The sequence below is a fragment of the Xenopus tropicalis genome, chromosome 5, assembly GCF_000004195.4.
Source record: "Xenopus tropicalis strain Nigerian chromosome 5, UCB_Xtro_10.0, whole genome shotgun sequence".
NCBI classification, from domain to species: Eukaryota; Metazoa; Chordata; class Amphibia; order Anura; family Pipidae; genus Xenopus; species Xenopus tropicalis.
Window position 1 is genome coordinate 23,945,492 of NC_030681.2, and position 15,537 is coordinate 23,961,028.

Consider the following 15,537-nt stretch of genomic DNA (forward strand, 5'->3'; position numbering starts at 1 on the left):
TTTTTGAATTATTCTATTGCACTGTAACTTTTTTTATTGCTATTTGGTGCTGAATTTGCAGTGACGTTGGTGGATCCAGGGCTCTGACCACCGATTTCATTGCAATTATTGTTCTTCTGTTGGTTTAGGTGGTTTTATTGGATTTTACAGATTTTATGGTGTTTTATCTTTGCATTGTTCTTTATTGTGTGTTTAGTGCCCCCAAAAAGGTTGCTTTTGCAGTGACATTGGTGGATCCAGGGCTCTTACCGATTTCATTGCAACTATTGTTCTTTGATTGCTTTTAGTGGTTTTATTCCATTTGATTTCAGTTGTTCTAGAAAGGTCCAGAGGTGCTAAGATTGTTCTGGTAGTTTCTATTGCCAAGGGTTAGGCTGATGCCACACGAGGCGTAGGGCTGATTTTTTCAGCAAGTGGAAAAACGCTTGCCGAAAATTCAGCCCTACGCCTGCTACTTGTTCCTGCACCCGAATGAATGGGATACGCTCGGGTGCAGGCACGTGTAGCCGATATACACATGAAAACGCGAGACTTTGCATTCTCACGCGTTTTCATGCGTATATCGGCTACATGTGCCTGCACCCGAGCGTATCCCATTCATTCGGGTGCAGGCAAAAAAAAAGGGGTGCATAGAGTGCAGCCCCAATATTATGCATTTTCAGGTTTGGCGGCCATGTACTTATGTGCAACCAGACATAGGTATCGTTTTATTCAGGGGAACTTGCAGATTGATGGTTAGTAAGTTTTTGGTAGTTGCCATGGAGATTTTGGGGAGAAATCTAGGTTTTTTATCTGGTTTTTCCTTGATTTCTGACCAAAATCTAGGTTTGTATCTGGTTTTTCCTTGATTTCTGACCAAAGCGCTGACTTCTGCAAGGGACTACAGCCGCAATTTTCCATGTAGAAAGAGAAGAGTGGCGTCTCTGAATAGCTGAAGGTGTGCACTTTTCGTAAATATATAGATTGTGGGGGTTATCTCACAGGTAGGGGGGGTTAACACTGAAAAACTGCAGGTAGTGCACATAGAGCGCAGCCCCCAAAATTTCAACTGAAATTGCCCTTATGCATTGCCCCTGTTTTGGGGCATTTGGTGGCCACGTCTTTATGTGCACCCATACATATGGGGTATCGTTTTATTCAGGGGAACTTGCAAATTGAGGTTTAGTAAGCTTTTGGTAGTTGCCATGGAGATTTTGGGGAGAAATCTAGGTTTTTATCTGGTTTTTCCTTGATTTCTGACCAAAGCGCTAACTTCTGCAAGGGACTGGGGCCACAATTTTTCATGTAGAAAGAGAAGAGTGGTGTCTCTGAATAGCTGAAGGTGTGCACTTTTTGGAAATATATAGTTTGCGGGGTTATTTCACAGGTATGGGGGTGTTTAGACTAAATAACTGCAGGTAGAGCACATAGAGCACAGCCCCCCCTTATGCATTGCCCCTGTTTGGGGGCATTTGGTGGCCACGTCTTTATGTGCACCCATACATATGGGGTATCGTTTTATTCAGGGGAACTTGCAAATTGAGGTTTAGTAAGTTTTTGGTAGTTGCCATGGAGATTTTGGGGAGAAATCTAGGTTTTTTATCTGGTTTTTCCTTGATTTCTGACCAAAATCTAGGGTTGTATCTGGTTTTTCCTTGATTTCTGACCAAAGCGCTGACTTCTGCAAGGGACTGCAGCCACAATTTTCCATGTAGAAAGAGAAGAGTGGTGTCTCTGAATAGCTGAAGGTGTGCACTTTTCGTAAATATATAGATTGTGGGGGTTATTCCACAGGTAGGGGGGGTTAACACTGAAAAACTGCAGGTAGTGCACAAAATTTCAACTGAAATTGCCCTTATGCATTGCCCCTGTTTTGGGGCATTTGGTGGCCACGTCTTTATGTGCACCCATACATATGGGGTATCGTTTTATTCAGGGGAACTTGCAGATTGATGGTTAGTAAGTTTTTGGTAGTTGCCATGGAGATTTTGGGGAGAAATCTAGGTTTGTATCTGGTTTTTCCTTGATTTCTCACCAAAGCGCTAACTTCTGCAAGGGACTGCGGCCACAATTTTCCATGTAGAAAGAGGAGAGTGGCGTCTCTGAATAGCTGAAGGTGTGCACTTTTCAGAAATATATAGTTTGCGGGGGTTATTTCACAGGTTATGGGTGTGTTTAGACTAAATAACTGCAGATAGAGCACAGCCCCCCCTTATGCATTGCCCCTGTTTGGGGGCATTTGGTGGCCACGTCTTTATGTGCACCCATACTTATGGGGTATCGTTTTATTCAGGGGAACTTGCAAATTGAGGTTTAGTAAGTTTTTGGTAGTTGCCATGGAGATTTTGGGGAGAAATCTAGGTTTTTATCTGGTCTTTCCTTGATTTCTGACCAAAATCTAGGGTTGTATCTGGTTTTTCCTTGATTTCTGACCAAAGCGCTGACTTCTGCAAGGGACTGCGGCCACAATTTTCCATGTAGAAAGAGAAGAGTGGTGTCTCTGAATAGCTGAAGGTGTGCACTTTTCGTAAATATATAGATTGTGGGGGTATCTCACAGGTAGGGGGGGTTATCACTGAACAACTGCAGGTAGTGCACATAGAGCGCAGCCCCCAAAATTTCAACTGAAATTCCCCTTATGCATTGCCCCTGTTTTGGGGCATTTGGTGGCCACGTCTTTATGTGCACCCATACATATGGGGTATCATTTTATTCAGGGGAACTTGCAGATTGATGGTTAGTAAGTTTTTGGTAGTTGCCATGGAGATTTTGGGGAGAAATCTAGGTTTGTATCTAGTTTTTCCTTGATTTCTGACCAAAGCGCTAACTTCTGCAAGGGACTGCGGCCACAATTTTCCATGTAGAAAGAGAAGAGTGGTGTCTCTGAATAGCTGAAGGTGTGCACTTTTCGTAAATATATAGATTGTGGGGGTTATCTCACAGGTAGGGGGGGTTAACACTGAAAAACTGCAGGTAGTGCACATAGAGCGCAGCCCCCAAAATTTCAACTGAAATTGCCCTTATGCATTGCCCCTGTTTTGGGGCATTTGGTGGCCACGTCTTTATGTGCACCCATACATATGGGGTATCGTTTTATTCAGGGGAACTTGCAGATTGATGGTTAGTAAGTTTTTGGTAGTTGCCATGGAGATTTTGGGGAGAAATCTAGGTTTGTATCTAGTTTTTCCTTGATTTCTGACCAAAGCGCTAACTTCTGCAAGGGACTGCGGCCACAATTTTCCATGTAGAAAGAGAAGAGTGGTGTCTCTGAATAGCTGAAGGTGTGCACTTTTCGTAAATATATAGATTGTGGGGGTTATCTCACAGGTAGGGGGGGTTAACACTGAAAAACTGCAGGTAGTGCACATAGAGCGCAGCCCCCAAAATTTCAACTGAAATTGCCCTTATGCATTGCCCCTGTTTTGGGGCATTTGGTGGCCACGTCTTTATGTGCACCCATACATATGGGGTATCGTTTTATTCAGGGGAACTTGCAGATTGATGGTTAGTAAGTTTTTGGTAGTTGCCATGGAGATTTTGGGGAGAAATCTAGGTTTTTTATCTGGTTTTTCCTTGATTTCTGACCAAAGCGCTTACTTCTGCAAGGCACTGCGGCCACAATTTTCCATGTAGAAAGAGAAGAGTGGTGTCTCTGAATAGCTGAAGGTGTGCACTTTTCAGAAATATATAGTTTGTGGGGGTTATTTCACAGGTAGGGGGGGTTAACACTGAAAAACTGCAGGAAGTGCACATAGAGCGCAGCCCCCACATTTTTAGCTGTAATTGCCCTTGTGCATTGCCCCTGCTTTGGAGTGTTTGGTGCCCATGTCTTTATGTGCACCCATACATATGGGGCATCATTTTATTCAGGAGAAGTTTGTCTTTCAAATATGCCTTTGTTAGAAAATTTTTATGAGATTTTTTTTTGTCAAATCCACATTTGATCATGCGTCCAAGTTTACGTTTTAGAAAAAAAAAAAAAATGTCATAAAAAGTTCCAAATTTCACAATGCACTGACAAAAGGTATTTGGCTTTTGAGTGAAAACTACATTGCACCTAGAAACCTGAAGGTCTGTAGTTTCTAAAGATACCAAACATGAGGGGATATTTTAGATTTACATATAAGTTATGCTGCATTAACTGTTACAAGCGCTTATCTGCTTTGTTCTGGTGTGATATTGTACTAAGTATTGCCTTAGTTTGGGGGTTACTTCTGGACAGGAACTGTGGGGTACCACCACATATTTGGTATCGTTGGAATTGGGAGTATCAGGGCTTTTACAAACAATAAAAAAAAGTGAGTAAAATTAACTTTTCTATGGAAAAAAACCTCAAAATATACAGAAATTTTTCATAATTTTATTTTTTTTTTACATATTTCACCCAAAATACACATCATATCTCCAGAAAAGTTATAAAATTTGGTATGTATGTCGAAGCCCAATTAGTGACGAAAAAAACGATATATAATTTCCCTAGTTTCGTGGAGGTTTTCCTACCAAAAAACATTGTTAAAGTGAATGAGTACAAAATGCTTAAAAAACGTCTGGCACTGGGGGGAACCGAAATGACGAATTCAGCTGGCACTTAAAGGGTTAAACCTTTGTGTAGCGTCTATGTAGTGTCATGTTTTATTTCTTTTTCAAGTTTCTACCTACTGCTTGTTATGTTTCTAGGTAAGTATTCACCTTTCCACCCCCTTTTTTTTTTTTTTTTTCTTTTTAGGTCTCTTGACAGCCTATGGGGCAATTTTTTTTAAAATAAAACTGCCGCCAAAAATAAAATGTTGTGGTTGATGATTTTTCTACTCAACTTGTTTCCCAGCACTGGGGCAAGGTACCACATTATTGTAGGGCTCCCCCATGTTCTTACATATATTATAAGCAGGAATTGTACATAGAGCACAGTACTGGGAATGACTAAAATGACGTTTTTCTTTTTGCCTCCATAGAGAGAATTCGGAGCGATGAGCAAAGTGAGGAAATTGTTCAAACGATTTAGATCGTGTTTCTCTTGCTTCGGCAAGGTAAGGATTTCATTCTTTCTACTGTAACGTGATATACAGGTATGGGATCCCTTATTTACTGGAAACCCAGTATCCAGAAAGCTCCGAATTACGGAAAGCCCATCTCCCATAGACTCCATTTTAATCAAATAATTCAGAATTTTAAAACTGATTTCCTTTTTCTCTGTAATAATAAAACAGTACCTTGTAACTGATCCTAACTAAGATATAAATAATCCTTATTGGATGTAAAACAATCCTATTGGGTTTAATTCATGTTTTATTGTTTTTTTTAGTAGACTTAAGGTATGGAGATCCAAATTACAGAAAGACCCTTTATCCGGAATACCCTTTGTCCCGAGCATTCTGGATAACGGGTCCTATACCTGTATTTCATTCTGTGGAAAAGTTCACGGAGAGACAACCTTTTTTTTTTTTAACGGGTCGCAAAGCTCAAAAAATTTAAAAAGACTCGAAAAGCTTTAATTGACTAAATAGTAGAAAATTTTCACTATGACAGCTCCCAATGACTTCCACATGATCTTGCAAATGTACTGGCAATGTACAGGTATGGGATCCCTTATCCGGAAACCCATTATCTAGAAAGCTCCAAATTACGGAAAGCCTGTCTCCCATAGACTCCATTTTAATCAAATAATTCAGAATTTTAAAACTGATTTCCTTTTTCTCTGTAATAATAAAACAGTACCTGTACTTGATCCCAACTAAGTTATAATTACCCCTTATTGGGGTAGAACAGCCCTATTGGGTTTATTTAATGGTTAAATGATTCCCTTTTCTCTGTAATAATAAAACAGTACCTGTACTTGATCCCAAATAAGATATAATTACCCCTTATTAGGGGCAGAACAGCCCTATTGGGTTTATGTAATGGTTAAATGATTCCCTTTTCTCTGTAATAATAAAACAGTACCTGTACTTGATCCCAACTAAGATATAATTACCCCTTATTGGGGGCAGAACAGCCCTATTGGGTTTATTTAATGGTTAAATGATTCCCTTTTCTCTGTAATAATAAAACAGTACCTGTACTTGATCCCAACTAAGATATAATTACCCCTTACTGGAGGCAAAACATTCCTATTGGGTTTAATCAATATGTAAATGAATTTTAGCAGACTTAAGGTGTGGAGATCCAGATTACAGAAAGATCCCTTATCCGGAAAACCCTAGGTCCCGAGAATGCTGGATAACAGGTCCCATACCTGTTAGACATAACATATTAGACATAACAAAAATTACTTGTTTTTCTACCAAATCCTTCATTATGTCTCTGACTCCCCCACTACAGATTACAGTTCCAATAATATCTTTTGGGTATTTCTTGGGTAGCTCGCTACAGGTACCCCGGGCTGGTGCGGTTTTCTCATAACAGGGGCACCAGCCTGGGGTAAAAAGTAAGCGATTAAAGTCACTTGGGGGTACCTAACATTTTGGCTTTCATTCTCCTTTAAATTATAGTTTTCATATTTATGCATTTATTTTATGTGATAAACCTTTTTTTTTTCTTCACTACAGAGGAAACGAGATCGAGCAGATTCTACCATCTTTGAATCTGTCGTGGTAAGCAGAGAACTGAGCAACTTCATTTCCTAAACACCATTTTCCTACCTATTTGCATTTTCAAATCCATGTTATTTCCTTGCCTATAGATTTCTACGCATAATAACCTGGATGAGGTTACACTATATACAAACTAAATTCATATTAATCCAAACTAAACAAACTGGATTTAGTCAATGTATTCCCAGTTGGCCACATTCCCCTATTGTTTCTCCTTTGAATAAAACAATTGTAAACATTTATCCACTGATTGATGGTCACTTTCCTCACTTTTAAAACCATTTAATGACCCATATAATACAGTGATTTATTGATTTTATTGTTACAAACTGTTGTTGATGTTTAGTACCTAGTAAAGGTACCCATACAGCTTTCTCCCAAAATCCCCACCTACGGAGGCGATATGGGGGGAATTTAGACTAATTTGATCGTTTGGCCCTGGGGCCAAACGATGGAATTATAATGATGGGCATAGGCAAAAGTCGGTATCGATCGGGCACGTTAGAAAATCTAGTCGGATCGGGGACCACATCGGCTCATTGATGCGGTCCCCGATCCGACTAGATTTTCTAACCTGCCCGATTGAGGTCTGCCCAATTTCAGGCCAGATATCGGTCGGGCAGGCCCCTCGGTAGTGCCCATACACGGGCCGATTAGCTGCCGAATCGGTCTAAGGGACTCATATCGGCAGCTAGAATTGGCCAGTGTATGGGGACCTTTAGGGTCACCGAGTTTAGATACTTAGGTATAATTGTGTCTTTAAGGATAATGGACACTTCACTGGCAGACCCCTTGACAAAATTATAAACTAAGCAGTGAATTAATATTCAAAACTAAGTAGAAACATATCTGATTGGCTACTAGGTATAGTCTACTGACTGTTCCAAAACATTGTCCTATTGCATAAGCACCTGATGGCTGGAGGAATGTGCCCTACAGGTATAAAAAAATATTGTTGATGAATGAAATATACTCCTTGCAAAGGAGGCCTTTAGCCTTTGCATTATTATCACAATGAATCCCTATATCGACCCTACATTTATTTATTTATATATATTAATTATATCTCATCAAAAGCATCTTTTTGTGAGACTAAACATTTACCTTTAGTGATAACTTGCATTGGATAAAAAACCTTCTATTCCATAAAGTAACAACAACTTTTTTCACTCAACCAGGAGGAGCCCACGGAAGAGCCCAACCCACGGTTCTGCCTGGTAAGCAGTAAAGGAAATGGTATCATAGATTCCTTATGTTATTAGCTTCTTCCTAAATGTGTTCACTTTAACAGAATTTACCATTTAATATTTAATACAATTTTAATATGTTTGCAAACAGCTAACTATAGCCAATGAACCCATACCTATATAACTTGTGATATAAAGGTTATTTCCATCCACATATGGATCTGTGCATACAATAGTTATAGCACTGCCCCCCAGCCCCCAATTTAGGAGATATCCATGGCTCTGATCAATTTTTCTCTCTTAACCAGGAACCATCTGTTGGATCTGGCAACTTTGTTTGCCAAGTGAGTTTCAAATAATTCAATAATAAAAGACCAGTCCCTTAATATAACATATGATCTATTTTCCCTTTCTAAAATGCTGACTTGATTTGACTTTTATCTCTTAACCAGGAACCAACAGAAACCCCTGGCAACAATAACTGCCAGGCAAGTAGGTTTGGTTTTCAGAAGTTTAAGGAATTTGTATTGTACAAGGTACATTTTAGACATTAACTACAGAGTTATAGTAAGTTGATTAGATAACTAACTTTATTTCTCTTAGGAGGAGGAGCCAGAGCAGAAAATGGAGCCGGCTATTAACATCTGCCATGTAAGCATAAGAGATGGATGAGAGGGGCAAATAATAACCAACCTATATTTTATTTATCAGCTTATATTTTATGCAAGACTGTATATCAGCTTCTATAAAACAGAAAAATTACAATGTGCAATAACATTTTCTTACATTTTTTTTTTCAATCAGGAGACTCCAGCATACCCTGATAACAACATCTGTCAGGTAAGAAAAAATAATAGGGTCAGAATTGATAAAATATTTAAGAGAATATCAAATTAGAGTTTCACCTTGGGGTGGCAATTTGTTACGCACCGCCTACTTGGCCAGAATTTAAGACTAATGCCACACAGGGGGCTGATCTTGGCCTTCAGAAAAAGACAGGCCAAGAATCAGCCCCTACACTGGCATCAGCCTTCTTCCTGGTCTGAACCCAGAACCATTGCATCAGGCAATATGTTAAAAAGGGCTCAGTTTTTGGAGCCATGAAAATATTTTTAAAATCTTTTTTTCTGTCTTAACCAGGAGGAAGACCTGATAGTGCAGGAGAGCGCCAACATCAGCCCCTGCCACTACCAGGAATCTGTGGATGAGAGCGGAGTCCCTCACCTTAATATCTGTGAGGTATGGGCCAAATATTTTGCAGGGATCCAAATGTGTTAAAAAGGGCTCAGTTTTTGTTGGAGCTACGGGGTCATAAATAATATCTGTAAAGAATAATAATAATAATATTTACCCAACAGTGAAAATTATTTAATAACATAGTTTGGTGTGGGCAACTGCATTTGAGCAAGTTAGCCTCAGTTAACCAGTCAGCATCTGTTCCTTACCGGTCTTCTAGCGTGTATAAATTAGAAAATAAAAAAAATATGATTGGTTGCTATGATTACATACACTCATACAATTTAACTCATATGATCCTGCCACACGTGCCAGATAATCGGCCTTTGGATAAACACAGCCTGACAATCCGACCCTATCTTCCTAAATGCTTTTTGATGTGCCACCGCATCCAGCATTTACCCTATATAAGTAAATAAGTACCACTGTGTTGGGCAAATAAAAATCACCCTCTTTATTATGCAAAACTGTATATCAGCTTCTATAAAACAGAAATATTACAATGTGCAATAACATTTTCTCACCTTTTTTTCAATCAGGAGACTCCAGCCTACCCTGATGACAACATCTGTCAGGTAAGAAAAAATAATAGGGTCAGAATAGAAAAAATATTTTAAGAGAATATCAAATTAGAGTTTCACTTTGGGGTAGCAATTTGTTAGGCACCGCCTACTTGGCCAGAAATGAAGACTAATGCCACACAGGGGGCTGATCTTGGCCTTCATAAAAACACAGGCCAAGAATCAGCCCCTACACTGGCATCAGCCTTCTTCCTGGTCTGAAGCCAGAACCATTGCATCAGGCAATGTGTTTAAAAGGGCTCAGTTTTTATTGGAGCCATGAAAATATTTTTAAAATCTTTTTTTCTGTCTTAACCAGGAGGAGGAAGACCTGATAGTGCAGGAGAGCGCAGACATCAGCCCCTGCTGCTACCAGGACTCTTCAGATGAGAGTGGAGTCACTCACCTTAACATCTGTGAGGTATGGGCCAAATATTTTACAGGGATCCAAATGTGTTAAAAAGGGCTCAGTTTTTATTGGAGCTACGGGGTCATGAATAACATCTGTAAAGAATAATAATAATATTTACCCAACAGTTAAAATTATTTACTAATATAGTTTGGTGTGGGCAACTGCATTTGAGCAAGTTAGCCTCAGTTAACCAGTCAGCATCTGTTTCTTACCAGTCTTCTAGCGTTTATAAATTAGAAAATAAAAAAAAATGATTGGTTTCTATGATTACATACACTCATACAATTTAACTCATAGGATCCTGCCACACGTGCCAGATACTCGGCCTTTGGATGAACACAGGCTGACAATCCGACCCTATGTTCCTAAATGCTTCTTGATGTGCCACTACATCCGGCATTTACCCTATATAATTAAATAAGTACCACTGTGTTGGGCAAATAAAAATCACCTTCTATTTTATGCAAGACTGTATATCAGCTTCTATAAAACAGAAATATTACAATGTGCAATAACTTTTTCTTACCTTTTTTCAATCAGGAGACTCCAGCACATCCTGATGACAACATCTGTCAGGTAAGAAAAATAATAGGGTCACAATATAAAAAGATTTATTAAGAGAATATCCAATCTAGATTCACTTTGGGGGTGGCAATTTGTTAGGCACCGCCTACTTGGCCAGAAATGAAAATTAATGCCACATAGGGGACTGATCTTGGCCTTCAGAAAAACACAGGTCAAGAATCAGCCCCTACACTGGCATCAGCCTTCTTCCTGATCTGAACCCAGAACCATTGCATTAGGCAATGTGTTTAAAAGGGCTCAGTTTTTATTGGAGCCATGAAATTATTTTTAAAATCTTTTTTTCTGACTTAACCAGGAGGAAGACCTGATAGTGCAGGAGAGCGCAGACATCAGCCCCTGCCACTGCCAGGAATCTGTGGATGAGAGTGGAGTCACTCAGCTTAACATCAGCGAGGTATGGGACAAATACTTTATAGGGGTCCCAATGTGTTTAAAGGTACTCAGTTTGTACTGGAGCTACAGGGGTCATGAATAACATCTGTTAAGAATAATAATAATAATAATAATATTTACCCAACAGTGAAAATTATTTAATAACATAGTTTGGTGTGGGCAACTGCATTTGAGCAAGTTAGCCTCAGTTAACCAGTCAGCATCTGTTTCTTACCGGTCTTCAAGCGTGTATAAATTAGAAAATAAAAAAAATATGATTGGTTGCTATGATTACATACACTCATACAATTTAACTCATAGGCTCCTGCCACACGTGCTAGATACTCGGCCTTTGGATAAACACAGGCTGGCAATCCGACCCTATGTTCCTAAATTCTTGTTGATATAACTAAATAAGTACCACTGTGTCGGGCAAATAAAAATCACCCTCTATTTTATGCAAGACTGTATATCAGCTTCTATAAAACAGAAATATTACAATGTGCAATAACATTTTCTTACATTTCTTTCAATCAGGAGACTCCAGCATACCCTGATGACAACATCTGTCAGGTAAGAAAAAATAATAGGGTCAGAATAGAAAAAATATTTTAAGAGAATATCAAATTAGAGTTTCACTTTACCTTAACTTAAGACTAATGCCACACAGGGGGCTGATCTTGGCCTTCAGAAAAAGACAGGCCAAGAATCAGCCCCTACACTGGCATCAGCCTTCTTCCTGATCTGAACCCAGAACCATTGCATCAGGCAATGTGTGTAAAAGGGCTCAGTTTTAATTGGAGCCATGAAAATATTTTTAAAATCTTTTTTTCTGTCTTAACCAGGAGGAAGACCAGATAGTGCAGGAGAGCGCCGACACCAGCCCCTGCCACTACAAGGACTTTTCAGATGAGAGCGGAGTCCCTCACCTTAACATCTGTGAGGTATTTGCCAAATATTTTGCAGGGGTCCAAATGTGTTAAAAAGGGCTCAGTTTTTATTGGAGCTAAAGGGGTCATGAATAATATCTGTAAAGAATAATAATAATAATATTTACCCAACTGTTAAAATTATTTCATAACATAGCTTGGTGTGGGCAACTGCATTTGAGCAAGTTAGCCTCAGTTAACCAGTCAGCATCTGTTTCTTACCGATCTTCTAGCGTGTATAAATTAGAAAATAAAAAAAATATGATTGGTTGCTATGATTACATAAACTCATACAATTTAACTCATAGGCTCCTGCCACACGTGCTAGATACTCGGCCTTTGGATAAACACAGGCTGACAATCCGACCCTATGTTTCTAAATGCTTGTTGATGTGCCACTGCATCCGGCATTTACCCTATATAAGTAAATAAGTACCACTGTGTTGGGCAAATGAAAATCACCTTCTATTTTATGCAAGACTGTATATCAGCTCCTATAAAACAAATATTACAATGTGCGATAACATTTTCTTACATTTTTTTCAATCAGGAGACTCCAGCATACCCTGATGACAACATCTGTCAGGTAAGAAAAAATAATAGGGTCAGAATAGAAAAAATATTTTAAGAGAATATCAAATTAGAGTTTCACTTTACCTTAACTTAAGACTAAAGCCACATAGGGGACTGATCTTGGCCTTCAGAAAAAGACAGGTCAAGAATCAGCCCCTACACTGGCATCAGCCTTCTTCCTGGTCTGAACCCAGAACCATTGCATCAGGCAATATGTTAAAAAGGGCTCAGTTTTTGGAGCCATGAAAATATTTTTAAAATCTTTTTTTCTGACTTAACCAGGAGGAAGACCTGATAGTGCAGGAGAGCGCTGACATCAGCCCCTGCCACTACCAGGAATCTGTGGATGAGAGTGGAGTCCCTCACCTTAATATCTGTGAGGTATGGGCCAAATATTTTGCAGGGATCCAAATGTGTTAAAAAGGGCTCAGTTTTTGTTGGAGCTACGGGGTCATAAATAATATCTGTAAAGAATAATAATAATAATATTTACCCAACAGTGAAAATTATTTAATAACATAGTTTGGTGTGGGCAACTGCATTTGAGCAAGTTAGCCTCAGTTAACCAGTCAGCATCTTTTTCTTACTGGTCTTCTAGCGTGTATAAATTAGAAAATAAAAAAAAATGATTGGTTGCTATGATTACATACACTCATACAATTTAACTCATATGATCCTGCCACATGTGCCAGATACTCGGCCTTTGGATAAACACAGGCTGACAATCCGACCCTATCTTCCTAAATGCTTGTTGATGTGCCACCGCATCCGGCATTTACCCTAAATAAGTAATAAGTACCACTGTGTTGGGCAAATAAAAATCACCTTCTATTTTATGCAAGACTGTATATCAGCTTCTATAAAACAGAAACATTACAATGTGCAATAACATTTTCTTACCTTTTTTCAATCAGGAGACTCCAGCACATCCTGATGACAACATCTGTCAGGTAAGAAAAATAATAGGGTCACAATTTAAAAAGATTTATTAAGAGAATATCCAATCTAGATTCACTTTGGGGGTGGCAATTTGTTAGGCACCGCCTACTTGGCTAGAAATGAAAATTAATGCCACATAGGGGACTGATCTTGGCCTTCAGTAAAACACAGGTCAAGAATCAGCCCCTACACTGGCATCAGCCTTCTTCCTGATCTGAACCCAGAACCATTGCGTCAGGCAATGTGTTTAAAAGGGCTCAGTTTTTATTGGAGCCATGAAAATATTTTTAAAATCTTTTTTTCTGACTTAACCAGGAGGAAGACCTGATAGTGCAGGAGAGCGCAGCCATCAGCCCCTGCCACTGCCAGGAATCTGTGGATGAGAGTGGAGTCACTCAGCTTAACATCAGCGAGGTATGGGCCAAATATTTTATAGGGGTCCCAATGTGTTTAAAAGGGCTCAGTTTGTACTGGAGCTACAGGGGTCTTGAATAATATCTGTAAAGAATAATAATAATAATATTTACCCAACATTGAAAATTAATTAATAACATAGTTTGGTGTGAGCAACTGCATTTGAGCAAGTTAGCCTCAGTTAACCAGTCAGCATCTGTTTCTTACTGGTCTTCTAGCGTGTATAAATTAGAAAATAAAAAAATATGATTGGTTGCTATGATTACATACAGGCCAAGAATCAGCCCCTGCACTGGCATCAGCCTTCTTCCTGATCTGAACCCAGAACCATTGCATCAGGCAATGTGTTTAAAAGGGCTCAGTTTTAATTGGAGTCGTGAAAATATTTTTAAAATCTTTTTTTCTGTCTTAACCAGGAGGAAGACCAGATAGTGCAGGAGAGCGCCGACACCAGCCCCTGCCACTACAAGGACTTTTCAGATGAGAGCGGAGTCCCTCACCTTAACATCTGTGAGGTATTTGCCAAATATTTTGCAGGGATCCAAATGTGTTAAAAAGGGCTCCGTTTTTATTGGAGCTACAGGGGTCATGAATAATATCTGTAAAGAATAATAATATTTACCCAACAGTTAAAATTATTTCATAACATAGCTTGGTGTGGGCAACTGCATTTGAGCAAGTTAGCCTCAGTTAACCAGTCAGCATCTGTTTCTTACCGGTCTTCTAGCGTGTATAAATTAGAAAATAAAAAAAATATGATTGGTTGCTATGATTACATACACTCATACAATTTAACTCATAGGCTCCTGCCACACGTTCTAGATACTCGGCCTTTGGATAAACACAGGCTGAGAATGCAACCCTATGTTCCTAAATGCTTGTTGATGTGCCATTGCATTCGGCATTTACCCTATATAAGTAAATAAGTACCACTCTGTCGGGCAAATGAAAATCACCTTCTATTTTATGCAAGACTGTATATCAGCTCCTATAAAACAAATATTACAATGTGCAATAACATTTTCTTATATTTTTTTCAATCAGGAGACTCCAGCATACCCTGATGACAACATCTGTCAGGTAAGAAACAATAATAGGGTCAGAATAGAAAAAATATTTTAAGAGAATATCAAATTAGAGTTTCACTTTACCTTAACTTAAGACTAATGCCACATAGGGGGCTGATCTTGGCCTTCAGAAAAACACAGGCCAAGAATCAGCCCCTACACTGGCATCAGCCTTCTTCCTGGTCTGAACCCAGAACCATTGCATCAGGCAATGTGTTTAAAAGGGCTCAGTTTTTATTGGAGCCATGAAAATATTTTTAAAATCTTTTTTTCTGACTTAACCAGGAGGAAGACCTGATAGTGCAGGAGAGCGCAGACACCAGCCCCTGCCACTACCAGGAATCTTCAGATGAGAGTGGAGTCCCTCAGCTTTACACCAGTGAGGTATGGGGCAAACATTTTGCAGGGGTCCTAGTGTGTTTAAAAGGGCTCAGTTTGTATTGGAGCTACAGGGGTCATGAATAACTACTGTAAAGAATAATAATATTTACCCAACAGTGAAAATTATTTAATAACATAGTTTGGTGTGGGCAACTGTATTTGAGCAAGTTAGCCTCAGTTAACCAGTCAGCATCTGTTTCTTGCCGGTCTTCTAGCGTGTATAAATTACAAAATAAAAAAAATATGATTGGTTGCTATAATTACATAGACTCATACAATTTAACTCATAGGATCCTGCCACACGTGCCAGATA

The 15,537-nt window shown here is 39.1% G+C and overlaps 1 long non-coding RNA gene across 1 annotated transcript; it reads left to right on the top strand.

The window, feature by feature from the left end:
• Positions 1-8,910: 8,910 nt before the first annotated feature.
• On the top strand, positions 8,911-10,034 carry LOC116410855. Its single transcript, XR_004222694.1, has 3 exons — positions 8,911-8,995; positions 9,532-9,567; positions 9,872-10,034. It is a non-coding gene; the product is annotated as an uncharacterized LOC116410855 (long non-coding RNA).
• Positions 10,035-15,537: the final 5,503 nt, after the last annotated feature.